Source organism: Phyllostomus discolor, chromosome 4, assembly GCF_004126475.2.
Source record: "Phyllostomus discolor isolate MPI-MPIP mPhyDis1 chromosome 4, mPhyDis1.pri.v3, whole genome shotgun sequence".
Lineage (NCBI taxonomy): Eukaryota > Metazoa > Chordata > Mammalia > Chiroptera > Phyllostomidae > Phyllostomus > Phyllostomus discolor.
Window position 1 is genome coordinate 4,408,648 of NC_040906.2, and position 12,336 is coordinate 4,420,983.

The window sequence follows — 12,336 nt, forward strand, 5'->3', positions numbered from 1 at the left end:
GGAGAGCTTTTTACTCTCTACTGCATTCCCCTTCTTCTGTGGTTCTGCTCATGCCCTGCCCTTTCCCCAGAACGCCCTCCCTCTTTCCCTTACAATGGTCTGTACAAAACCAAAGATCCATTCAAATATACCTACTCCATACCATATTTCCCAAACTAGAAAAAGCACTGCTCTGTCTGGAAAGAAAATACGAACAAAGGATGCAGAAATAAAATGAAATCTACAGGCCCTTGCTGGTATAGCTCAGTGGACTGAGCAGAGGCCTGTGAACCAAAAAGTCACTGGTTCAATTCCCAGTCAGGGCACATGCCTAGGCTGCAGGCCAGGTCCCCAGTAGGGAGCATGCCAGAAACAACCACACACTGATGTTTCTTTCCCTCCCTTTCTCCCTCTCTAAAAATAAATAAAATCTTAAAAAAAAAAAAAAAGGAATCTACAGAATTCAAAATTTAGATTAGGTACCTTTTAAATTTATATATAAAGCTCAAAAGGAAGGATAAAATAGTAAAGAAACAATTTTGAGAGAAAAGACACAATAGTTTTGGACAAAAATATGAGGTGCCTGAAAAGACATCTAAAAGACTATAATACAAAACTTGAACTCCAGTGTAGAATAGTGATGGGGAGACAGAAATTTTTAAGTAAATCTCTATAACTGCAACCAAAACTTGACTGAAACTCTCCCAAAGCAGAAATCAAGAAGGACAAGTCAGTATTTTTACCTGAGTGGTGGAATTATGGGTAATTCTTTCCTAGTAAGTTTCTAATTTGTGTATACAACAAAGATAGTTCTGGCACAATTTTTTAATGGAAAAATCCACAAGTCTCAGATATTTAAGTCAAAAGAGAGAAAGACTGGAAAGTCTTCACCGGCTTCCACAATGAAACCCCCGGTGACTGGCTGAACGCAGTACAGAATGCGGGCGGGGGACAGAGCACGATCTCGGGGAATGAGAAGTGGCTGGAACGGGAGAAAGAGGAGACCACAAATGCAGTCAACTCTTTACAGAACCCTAGCTGTGAAACGGTGACGAGATGAAAGCCAGGGGAAAGAAATTTTCCACTTTTTTAAATTTGAGATAAAAGTATCTTAATAGAAAAGTACTAGTAGAATCAAAAAGTGAAGAAACAATTTAGCAAAAATATGATGGACATGAAGTCTCTGAGAAGGCAGTACGAATGGGGTTTCAGAGAACGAGAAAAAAAAAAAGACTGGATTCCCGTCTACTTGTAACAAGAGGAAAGTAGATCCAAGTGACTCAGGATCCCTCCGAACTTATTTTGTAGGTTTTTTTTTTTGGGGGGGGGGGGGGGGGTGATAGGAGCCTGAGGGGAATTCCAATTTGATGGTACATCTCTATTAACTAATCTCCAGAGCTGATTATTAAGAATTCACCAGTTTTGCCCTGGCTGGTGTAGCTCAGTGGATTGAGCGTGGGCTGCGAACCAGGCATCACAGGTTCGATCCCCAGTCACGGCACATGCCTGGGTTGCAGGCCATGACCCCCAGCAACTGCACATTGATGTTTCTCTCTTTCTTCCTCTCCCCCGCCCTCTAAAATCACTAATAGGTTGGGGTTTTTTTCTTAATTTACAAAATAAAAACAGGAGAATTTACAAATGTGAAAAGTTGATAGTACCAAAAAGTTGATGTAGTAGGGACAAAAATGAAAGCACTAGAATTAAAGATGGAAGTAAGGCAAGGAACCGGGAACCTGGAAGGACTCTGAAGTCACCTCAGGATAATGACAAAGAGAGTAGAAAAGACAACGAATCAAACGGTGAGCCCACAGGGTGTGTGTCTGATGATAATGGAAAGAACAGATGACTATTGTCAGCATGAACCCCAGAGAAAAAGAGACTCCACACAAAAATGGAGGGACAATGGCTAGGGTGACTACATATAACCTATGGGCTAACCCAGAAAATGTTAGCATGAAAGGGTGTCAGTAATTATACAACGGTAACAGCAGCAAGCAGGCCAAGTGGTCACCCAGTAAAGGCACAGGGCAGGCATGTGTATGGGAGAGGAGGAAGACCCTGGCCCTGCCTGCTGACACGGCTACCGCCCCTGGGCAGGAAATGTGCTGGGAGACTCAGAGAGCCAATGAGGAGGCAAAACTGTCAGGGCAAGATGCCTGCAGCTACCTTAACAATGCCAGAAAACGCTGTGACCAGTTTCACGCAGGGAAAGACTGAGCACAAAAGTGACATTTCAGAGTCCTCAGTAGAAAGGTCTTGGAAAGGAATGAACCTGAGACTGAGTCAAAAGCAGAAACTTGGGGTGGTATGAAAATGGGACTACAAAAAAGATGAATGAACAGATGGACCTTCATTCAGTTCCCGACAGATGATAGTGACACGTGGCACAGTGGAATTAGCAGGCCTCAAGAATTCTGGGAGAGCCAGCCCTAGTCTAGCAGCTCGGAAGCAGAGGAGCACTCGAGCCTGAGGAAGGAGTCGGCAAAGGTCATCAGGTGGACGTGCCGGCAGGCAGTGCCTCCGAGGCGCTGTGAGCACAACGTCCCACTAGCACGGACCCAGCCCCATCGGCACATCTTCCTCACGCCGAGAGCAACCGCCAGAGAGCAGGCGATGGGGCAGATGATAAGGTGCTCACCTCCCTCCTCTGACCAAGTCTTCTCCTCTGGCTGCTCCAATTTAGGGACAGAGACCTAAAAGGTCCACCCTCAGAGTTTAAAGAGAGTCAACTTAAAAACAGCTCAGAGAATCTCTCTCTACATAACCACCGTTTCAGGACTGTCCATTATTCAGAATTCCTTGAGTGAATTCAAGTAATACACTCCTTTGGTAATTGACACCAGGAAACTGGTCTTCTTCAATAAACTGCATCCTGTACTTGACAATGAATGTGGCAAAATCTGGCCTTCTGTCAACTTCTTAAAAACTATGAGCTATATTAGCCCTCACTAACAGTTACTTTATCTCTGAGTACTACCATAAATATTTTTCTTTTTCTGTACATGTTCTTCTCCTTTCCTGGCTTCCTCAGCTCCTCTTTGGGACCTCACCTGTCACTGTGCGCACATGAGCGTGTGCTCGAGAGAGAAGAGGGGGAAGACATCAACCTCGCTCTTTCTCATTCTTGGGTTTGAAACAAAGGAAAGGGAGACCCTGGCCTCTCGGCTCCAAAACCTACCCATTTTTTTGTTTTTTGGTTTTGTTTTGTTTTGTTTTGTTTTTCACAAGAGGGTCGAGGAACCTGATTGACTTCTGGGCTCATGCAGTCGTTACCAAACACGCAGGAGCTGCAGATCCATGTGGTGAGTCCTGTCTGAACACAGCAAGAAGCCATGACAGCATAGGACTCCAGCATGGTGGCTGACAGCCCGACACTGGCCGTGTCCCCAGTACTGCTTCCCGGGAGCAGTCTTAGTAGACTGATGAGCTACCCCTACTCTACTAACAATTCAAAACACATACACTTTTGAAAACCCCCTAAATCTTCCTGATAAAAAATTACCTGGTACTACAAATTTCCACTAACCTGGGTATGTAAAATTTACCCAGAAAAAAACTATGGCAAATCTGGGATTAAGTCCAGCCAGTACTATGCATAGTCTGCCAAAAGACTAACACAGCATGACTGCCATGGAACCCGAATCTGCCCCCAGGTTTCCTTCCCTCCACTTTCCCCAAAGCAGAAAACAGAGCTGCTCCCCTAGCACTCCTTCACATATACCAAGTAAATGAACAGTCCTACCTGCATTCCAGAAGCCAGCCATTTTTACCTTAGCCACATCTGGATTAAGGTAACACATGATTAATAGCTACATTACTGCAAACTAGTTAAACCACTTCAGAAAGCAGTCTGGCATTATTAAATCTAAATATATGCCTAACCCATGATCCCATAATCCACTGCTAGACATACTCAAGGGAAATCTCTACCAAAAGACAAGTACAGTGTAAGATATTCGCAGTGGCTTATTCATAATTAACTGAAATTTGGCAATTGTGCTCATCAACACAAATGTCCATCAAAAAGTGAATGATGAAACAAACTGTATGAAGCTTCAAGGTGTGAGGAGGGGTGGCATGCCAGAGAGTGCATTAAAGCTCCAAGCCCCTTCCCACATCCTTGCTGTATGCATCTCTTCTATCTGGTTGTTACTAAGTTAGGAAACATAATTAATGAGACAAACTGCCCTGACCGGTGTGGTTCAGTTGGTTGGGCATCATTCTGCAAAGCGATAGGTTGCCAGTTCGATTCCCAGTTGCGGCACATGCTTGGGTTGTAGGTCCCATCCCCGGTTGGAGCGCACATACGAGAGGCAACCGAATGATATTTCTCTGACATCAATGTTTCTCTCCTTTTTCCCTCCCTTCCCCTCTCTCTAAAAATAAGTACATAAAATGTTTAAAAAAATAATAGTAAGACAAACTGACACCATGTGCCTCCTGATATGATGCACTGAGGACATGGCATCACTTATGTTATATTCCTAACAATAATGCATAAACTGAAACTAATCTTGAAAAAACATCAAGCCCTGGCCAGTGTGGCTCAGCTGGTGGGGTGCTATCCCACAAACCGAAAGGTCACTGGTTCAATTCCCAGTCAGGGCACAATGCTGGGTGGCAGGTTCATTCCCAAATCGGGGTAGATATGAAAAGGCAACCAACTGATGTTTCCCTCTCCCACTGATGTTTCTCTCCCTCCCTTCTCCTCTCTAAAACCAAAAGGAAGGAAGGGAGGGCAACAAGGAGGGAGGGAGGGACGAGGGAGGGGAAAAAAACAGAAAAGCTGGGAAGGAAGTGAGGAAGAATGGAAAGAAGGAAATCAAACTCAAATTAATAGACATAAAATCAATTAACTGTACTCTCCAAAAATGTGTCATAAAAGAGCAAGGATGAGGAACCGTCCCAGGTTAAGGGAGACTAAAGACATAAAAACTGTGAGCAAGTATGATTCTTAATTCCATCCTGAACTAGTAAGGAAACATGTTATAAGACACAGGTGGCAGACACCAGACACGCAGGCCGAGTCCAGCCCTCCACCTTGTTTTATCCGGCCCGGCACCTTGTTTCTGCCCGGCGGCAGAGCGAAGGTCTCACTTAGCCGCTAAGGAGCAGCTGCATTTATACAGTCCTAACATTACATTCCGTCCTTCGAAGGCAACCACGAGGCTGATGTGGCCCCCCGTGAAAATGAGTTTGATGCCCCTGCTATAAGACACATTAAAGAAACAATTAGGATAATTTGAACAGCAGTTATGGGTTAGACAATTAATGTTTATGATTCTGAAATTTTTACTGTTTCAGTAAGAAAATGTTATTTTTAGAAAGTAACACTGAAATGTTTAGAGAAAAAGGAGTGTGAGGTCTGTAACATATTCTCAAATGAAAAAGAAAAAATTATATAAATTTAAAACTATATTTTAAATTATATGTGTACATAGAGAATGAATATTCAAGCAAATAAGAAAATGCTAAAAATTGGTGCACCCACCATTTTTTATTTATCTTTAAACTTTGCTTAGAGTATTTTTTACCATAGTCAATTTTCTATGTAATAAAATGTATCAATTTCTTACTATGAAGAAAATTGGGGACCAAATGGGATGAAAGGCATACAGAAAATCTTAATAATTTTTACGACTTTTCTGTAAGATTAAAATTATTTTACAATAGTTTTATAAAATTGTAATCTACTCATACAACGAAATACTCAGCAATAAAAAAGAAAAGAATCAACTACTGATAATAGCCACAATCATGCATGAATCTCACAGACAAGATGCTCAGTGAGGGAGTCAGCCACCAATGAACATATACTGCATGATCCCTTTTATAAAATGTTCAATAAGTAAAATAATCAGTGATGACGTCAGAACACGGCTCACCACAGAGGAACTACTGACTGGAGATGAAGAGGAGTCTTTTGGGGGCGCTGGAAATGCTCGCTGTCTTGACCTAGGTGGTCATTACAGAAGGATAGACACATGCCATTTTTTCTAACTACATATTCTGGATCTGTGCACATATGTACCATATTTTATCTCATTTTTTGTTATTGTTTTTTAAGCTTCTGGAAACCAATGTGCAGTATGAATCAAGAATCATAAGCATGTTCATATTTTCTGATCCAGTAATATAATTTCTGAGAACTTTTTTAATTTTTAGTTTAGTTTTTAGAGAGAGAAAAAAAGGAAGAGAAGCACAGATCAGCGGCCTCTCATGCACCCTCTTACTGGGGACCTGGCCAGCAACCCAGGCATATGCCCTGAGTGGGTATCGAACTGGCGACCCTTTGGTTCGCAGGCCGGCACTCAATCCACGGAGCCACACCAGCCAGGGCAAAAGTAAAGGTTTTCTACATTTTAAAAAATGCAGTTAGTCACGTTAACCACATTTTAAGTGCTCAGTGGTCACACACGGCTCTTCACGCCAGTACTGGACAGTGCAGACTTGTAGACCATTTCCACCACTGCACGGAGCTCCACTGAATAAACCTATGAACAAGTCTGTATCTACCCAGCACTGAAAATCCTCATTGAAATCTAAAAACCTTCAATGATATGCTTATTATTCTAGTTTCTATTTCAAACAATTACTTATTTGTTTTAATGCTTTTTTAAAAAATCAATGTAGCCCTGGCTGGTGTGGCTCAGTGGATCAAGTGCCAGCCTGTGAGCCAAAGGGTCGCCAGTTCAATTCCCAGTCCCAGGCACATGCCTGAGTTGGGGGCCAAGTCCCCAGTGGGGGAACACCTGAGAGGCAAACCACACATTGATGTTTCTCTCCCTCTCTAAAAATAAATAAATAAAATATTTTTAAAAAATAAAAATAAAAAAAATCAACACTGATTAACCTTGTTACTGAAATCAACGTTCAATAACATTGAAAACTGCCCATTCCCCAGAGCAGCAATTCTCAAAACAAGGTCTTCCAGTCTTCTGAAACTCCAAGGTATCCAGGATGCCAAAACCACCTTTACGACAATACTCAAGTATTAACTGCGCTTTTCACTCTGTTGGCACTGCACTAACCACACAAAGCAGTGATGAGGAAAGCTGCTGGCGCCTCAGCGCCATTCAAATGAACGGCACCACACTGGACTAGCAGTTACCATACTCTTCACCACCTCTGCCAAATACTCACAGGAGGGGAGAAAAGCCCATTTTACTTAAGAATGCCTTTGACAAAGCAGTAGAAACTACTGATTTTTTAAATGTTGGCCACTGCGCAAACATCTTTTTATTATTCTACGTGATGAAGTGGGAAATATGCATCAAGTGCTTCTGCTGCAAACCACGGACTCAGAGAAAGGCACTTAAGAGACTGTTCTGAGTTGCAAACTCAACTAGCTGCTTTCTTTTCTTCATGGAACATCGCTCTGACTTAAAAAAATCAGCTGATACACAAATATGGTTATCCAGACCTGCATACTTAGCAAACTTTTTTCCAAAAATGAACAGAGCGAGCCCCGGCCAGTGTGACTCAGCTGGAAGCATCGTCCTGTAAATCACAGGATCGACCGCAGGTTCGCTCCCCAGTCAGGGCGCGTGCTAGGCTGCAGGTTCAGTTCCCAGTCAGGGCGCAAACACGAGGCGACTAATCAATGTTTCTCTCCCTTCTTCTCTCCCTCCTTTCCCCTTTCTCTAAAATCAATAAGCATGTCCTCGGGTGAGGATAAAAAAAAATGAACAAAGTGAGAATGTCTCTTCAAGGAAAACAACTGACAGTACTTGTTACCAATTATAAAATTTCAGCTTTCTAGCAAACTTAAAATTTTGGGGAACTTTTCACCACCATGAGCTTGATGCATTTTCCAGTACTTACACTTTCTCAATAGCTGAAGGCTTTTTTGATGGGTATTGATATTAATAAATGTGAGTTTTTGAACATGTAAAAGATAAAATATCCATTAAATGTGCAACACCAATGGATTTTAACATAAGAGTACAAAGGTGCATTGACGTAATTCACATTTCACATTGCAGCTGACCTTTCAAAACTATTACTTGTTGAGTTTGTGTATTATCAAAGAACACCTGCCATTTTCTGAAAAAGCTCTTGAACACTCCTCCCTTTTCCAACTACATACATATCCTTGTGGACATAAGTGTTCTTCACATACTTCAACCAAAGTAACAAACAACGGACTGAACAGAAAAGCAGGTGAGAGAATCCACCTGCCTTCTATAAATTTAGAAATGTTTTAGAAAATGGGTATTTTCCCTCAAAAATGTATTTATGTCAACATGTAACAAGATTATTATTTTAAAATGAGTTAATAAATCATTTTAAATTACTCAGTGTGATAAATATAGATAGATGTAATTAAAAAAACAAAAGCTCTTTGCGGTTCTCTAACTTTCAAGAGGGAAAAGGAGTCCTAAGATCAGGAAGTGGAGAACGTCTGTCTCAGAGAAAGAGGGAACATGACGAAGGAAATACCATTAACTCAGAACGACCACACATGCCCTGGGAAGCGCGCTAAGGAGCACAAGATACCAATGACAAGAGCACCATGATCCAAATGTGATGCTTGTTCTAAAAGTATCTAGCGTTTTAAATATATATCTTTGCCAAGGACAGAGAGACTTTTCACGTTCTGAAGTTTACTTACGTATTTTTTAAGTGCCTCTGTCACTAGGCTGCGGGCCCCACGAAGACGGGCCCGTTGATGTTTTGCTCACCACTAAGGCTAGACCAACACCTGGCATAAGGGAGGTATTCAAATATTTGTTGGATTCAAAACCAAACAAAAAGGCTTACAAACAGAACCCAATGATGTCTCTACTCAAATCATAAATATGAAATTTTACAATCAAAACTTACCTATTTACATCATAATGATAATCACACAAGCTACCATTCACTGAGCCTATTTACTATGTGTCAGGCATGGTACTGGGCATTTTAGATTTCTAATTCCCACAATCACCATGGGATAGACTTTACAAGCAAGGAAAATGAGGCTCCGAGTGGTTAACTTATTTACCTAAAGTTACAGGTAATAAGTGACAGAAAATTAAACCCCCATTTCTCCACTTAAAAAGCCACAAGCTTTTCACTACACACTGACAGAGCGCTCCGTACTGCTTGGGTACGTTTCCTCCTCCATTTCCTTGCCATTTTCAGAGGAGTTCATTTTGTGAAGTCCCTTTTTCTCCTTTTAACAATCTCCCTTTCTGTCCCACTCTCCTCCACCTTCTACCCTTCCGCATCACTTGAAGCAAGCGACGCAGCAAGCCCTTTGTTGAGGGAAGACTACGCGTTCTCATAGCACACTATCAGAAACCTCGTTAACTACGGTGGAGTAATATAAAAGATGAGAGGAGAAGGTCGGATTCCGGAACACAAATTAAGGCTCTCTGTCCCACGGATCTGGCAGCATGGCTTTACACCCAGTTACTCAACTGGCTGTGGTTCGGGCAGCACCACTCAATTCCCCAGAGGTTAATCATGAGCGGCCCCCGGATGTGGCCATGTCTTCAAGACCTGAGCCATGACTGACCATTTAGAAAGTACCGACACAGTGCCTCTGCCAATTCCTCACCAGATTCCACAACCATGGGACCAGTACTGAAGGGACCAGAGCTCCAAGACTTCCTCCAGGCCCAGGACAACTGGAATAAAAGCAGCTTTGTTCCCAAGAACATACTGGCCACGATATCGCTATTAGAAGAAAAGCTATTACTATCCTTCTCCCCATTGCTTCTGAACAGTATGTAAATGTTTCTCTTTTTCCCCCTTTTGGTGAAAGGACAAGAACAAAACTAGCAACTGTGAACTATTCTAGGAAAAATACAGTGTCATAAATACTACCATGTTATTTGATAATCTCACCACAAGCCCACGTTTTACAGAGAGGACTCGCTAGAGTCTGTGACAGTTTTATACAGATTATGTGGAAATCTTTTTAACCCTCACAAAGTCCTGAATAAGCCTTACCTCAACATCCAGATTAAAGAAAACATACAGTGTAAGACTCCTCTCCCTTAAAAATGAATTCAGCTGCAATTGATTTACTGAAGAAACTTTGGCTGAAAAACAGTATCCTAGGAAGACACATCTATGGCCTGTCATTCAATACATCACTCTGTAGTAGTTCATTTTATTAGTAATCCCTAGGCTTCGCATCAAAAATCTCAATATGCTAATATACTAACATGATTTAAGGAATAGAAATTACTTAAGCAATTACATGTCACCAAGGACATAAAAGTTACAAACAAAAATAGGACTTTAAAATGTCCATTTAAAAAGTTTGCTTCTGTATTACCTAATAATTATAGGCAACAAAAACATGTGAATACAAAAGTGTATACTGTCTCACTGACCCTTTACCAACAGTGAAAAGTCCCTTCCACCACTCAAATAATGCGAATACAGGTTCATCTATAGAAGGCCCACCCTTCAATTCTCTACCCCTTCTAATGTTTGCGTTGCTTAGTCATGTAAAAAGTACGCAGAAATGAAAACTTATCAAAGTAATCACTGAAAAATAAGTAACCATTGAATTTCTCCACCAAGCCGCTCATTTGCTTATGTTCTTTTTTTAAACCTTTATCTCAGGTGCTCATTTGAAGCTCCTACCCTTTCCCTGCCCCAATCAAGAACTTTCGTTAAAACACTGCACTAGGAAGTTTCAACAAAGATGCTTGGTGAGACTTATTGGCCCTCATTCACCAGAAGATATGCATAAATTTTAACTCTTCAGGACACATAAATTTAAACTGCTGAGCTATATACAAGAAATTTTTCTAGGAAAGGAAAATCGTCTAGAAGCTTCTGTGGGTCTGTGACGAGTCGCTGATTGGAAGAGCCAACACACCACCTTCTCTGAGACCTGACCCCACTCTTTGGAGTGGGACCTTCCAACTAACTACTAGTTTGCACTTTGGACCCCAACCCCATGGCTATGCTAAATGGACCCAAGATGGAGAACTAAACCAAGTTAAACCAAACAAATTTTCCTTCCCGGGAACCTGAAATGGGGACACAACTGTAACCAGCTAGCTAGCGGCAATGGAGCCTGAGCTCACATGTGGCTCCAGGGATGAAGTGGCAGTTTTCTTCCACGAGTTTGTAAAGCGTAAAAGGTCAGACTGTGGAAAGACAAGCAAAGCGGGATAACAAGGGACGAGAGAGGACCGTGACTAGCAAGAGGGGAGGAAAGTGTTACCTGGACAGCCTTGGTCCCTGAACGCTTCCCAGTTTCTAGATCAAATCCTTCATGAAGCCAGCTGCTGGTGGGCTAAGATACTACCTTATCCCTGCCCCCAAAGCATTCCTTTCCCTGTTTCATACCATCAAAAAGTCATTATGACAGTTTAAGACACAAATTTATACCAGAATCAATTCAGAAAAGGTGTGATTATTCTTATGATTCATAAGGATCTGGATAGCACTAGAGAAGTTGTTCATTCATTGTCTATAACCTTAGGAGAAATAATAGTACAAAAATAACCAAAATCTTCAAAGCAAAAATCATCTATTTGCATAAACCCTCCTCAGCTTTGTGCCTTCCTTCAACACTCACCTGTTCAAAATTTCGGCTGGTTCACAGCAGGCAGTTTGAGCAGACTTTGTTCAGGCCCCTTTAACACTGTAAATAATAAAAGTATCAAAGTAAATGATCAAGCAATCTCTTATGAAACTTTAAAAACATATTTTTTTAAATCATGAATATGTTTTACAGGAAATGAATCCCAAGCCTGGTTAAAATACCATAATCGCCTGATATACTTACAAACCAGATTCTCTGTCCTAACATCTAGAGCATGTCTCTCAGTAGCTCTAAAGTGGGACTGAAAAATACATATTGTTACCAAAAGTTCTTAGTGAATCTGACGAAGCTCACAAATGAGCACCACTATGAGCACCACTATAAGGTTTCCGGAAAGTGATTATTTAGAATTTGCATTCAAAACCACATTGCTGAGATTTGGTATCAACTCTTTAAACATGTATGACAGAAAAATGACAGCCAGTAATACAATACATACACCACACAAATAATCAGTGAGCCCCAGGAAGTATGTCCACTGTCAAAACATCCAAGAGCAGGGCTCCAGGTGAGCTTTCAGGTGCAAAATCACAACCTTCTTTTAATGCTCTGTTGAGATAGCATCTTAAAAATCCACAAGACGGTGATACTTCTAGTGACAAGGAATGAAATGAACCACAATAGCTTCAAGTGGTCTCTTAGCGAAAAGCAAATAATGTAAAACAACTCAAATTGCTGAAGAAAAACGGACATTTAACCTGCCTCTAAAATACCTGGGTTAACACCAACACAGGCCACAGAGCCCACCCAATGAGACTGGTCCCGCTGTCATCTATGAGAAACACAGTAACACA

General features: G+C 41.5%; 1 protein-coding gene across 4 annotated transcripts in view; it reads right to left on the minus strand.

Moving 5' to 3' along the window:
• GIGYF2 (GRB10 interacting GYF protein 2) overlaps positions 1–12,336 on the minus strand; it is a 109,718-nt gene that overhangs the window by 94,096 nt on the left and 3,286 nt on the right. For 3 of the 4 annotated variants that reach the window (XM_036022695.1, XM_028511013.2, XM_028511012.2), the window contains exon 2: positions 11,516–11,581. The exons of the other annotated variant lie outside the window; for it this stretch is intronic. The gene's annotated coding sequence lies outside the window, so the exon portion shown is untranslated. The remainder of the gene's footprint in view (positions 1–11,515; positions 11,582–12,336) is intronic. 4 annotated transcript variants of the gene reach the window in all.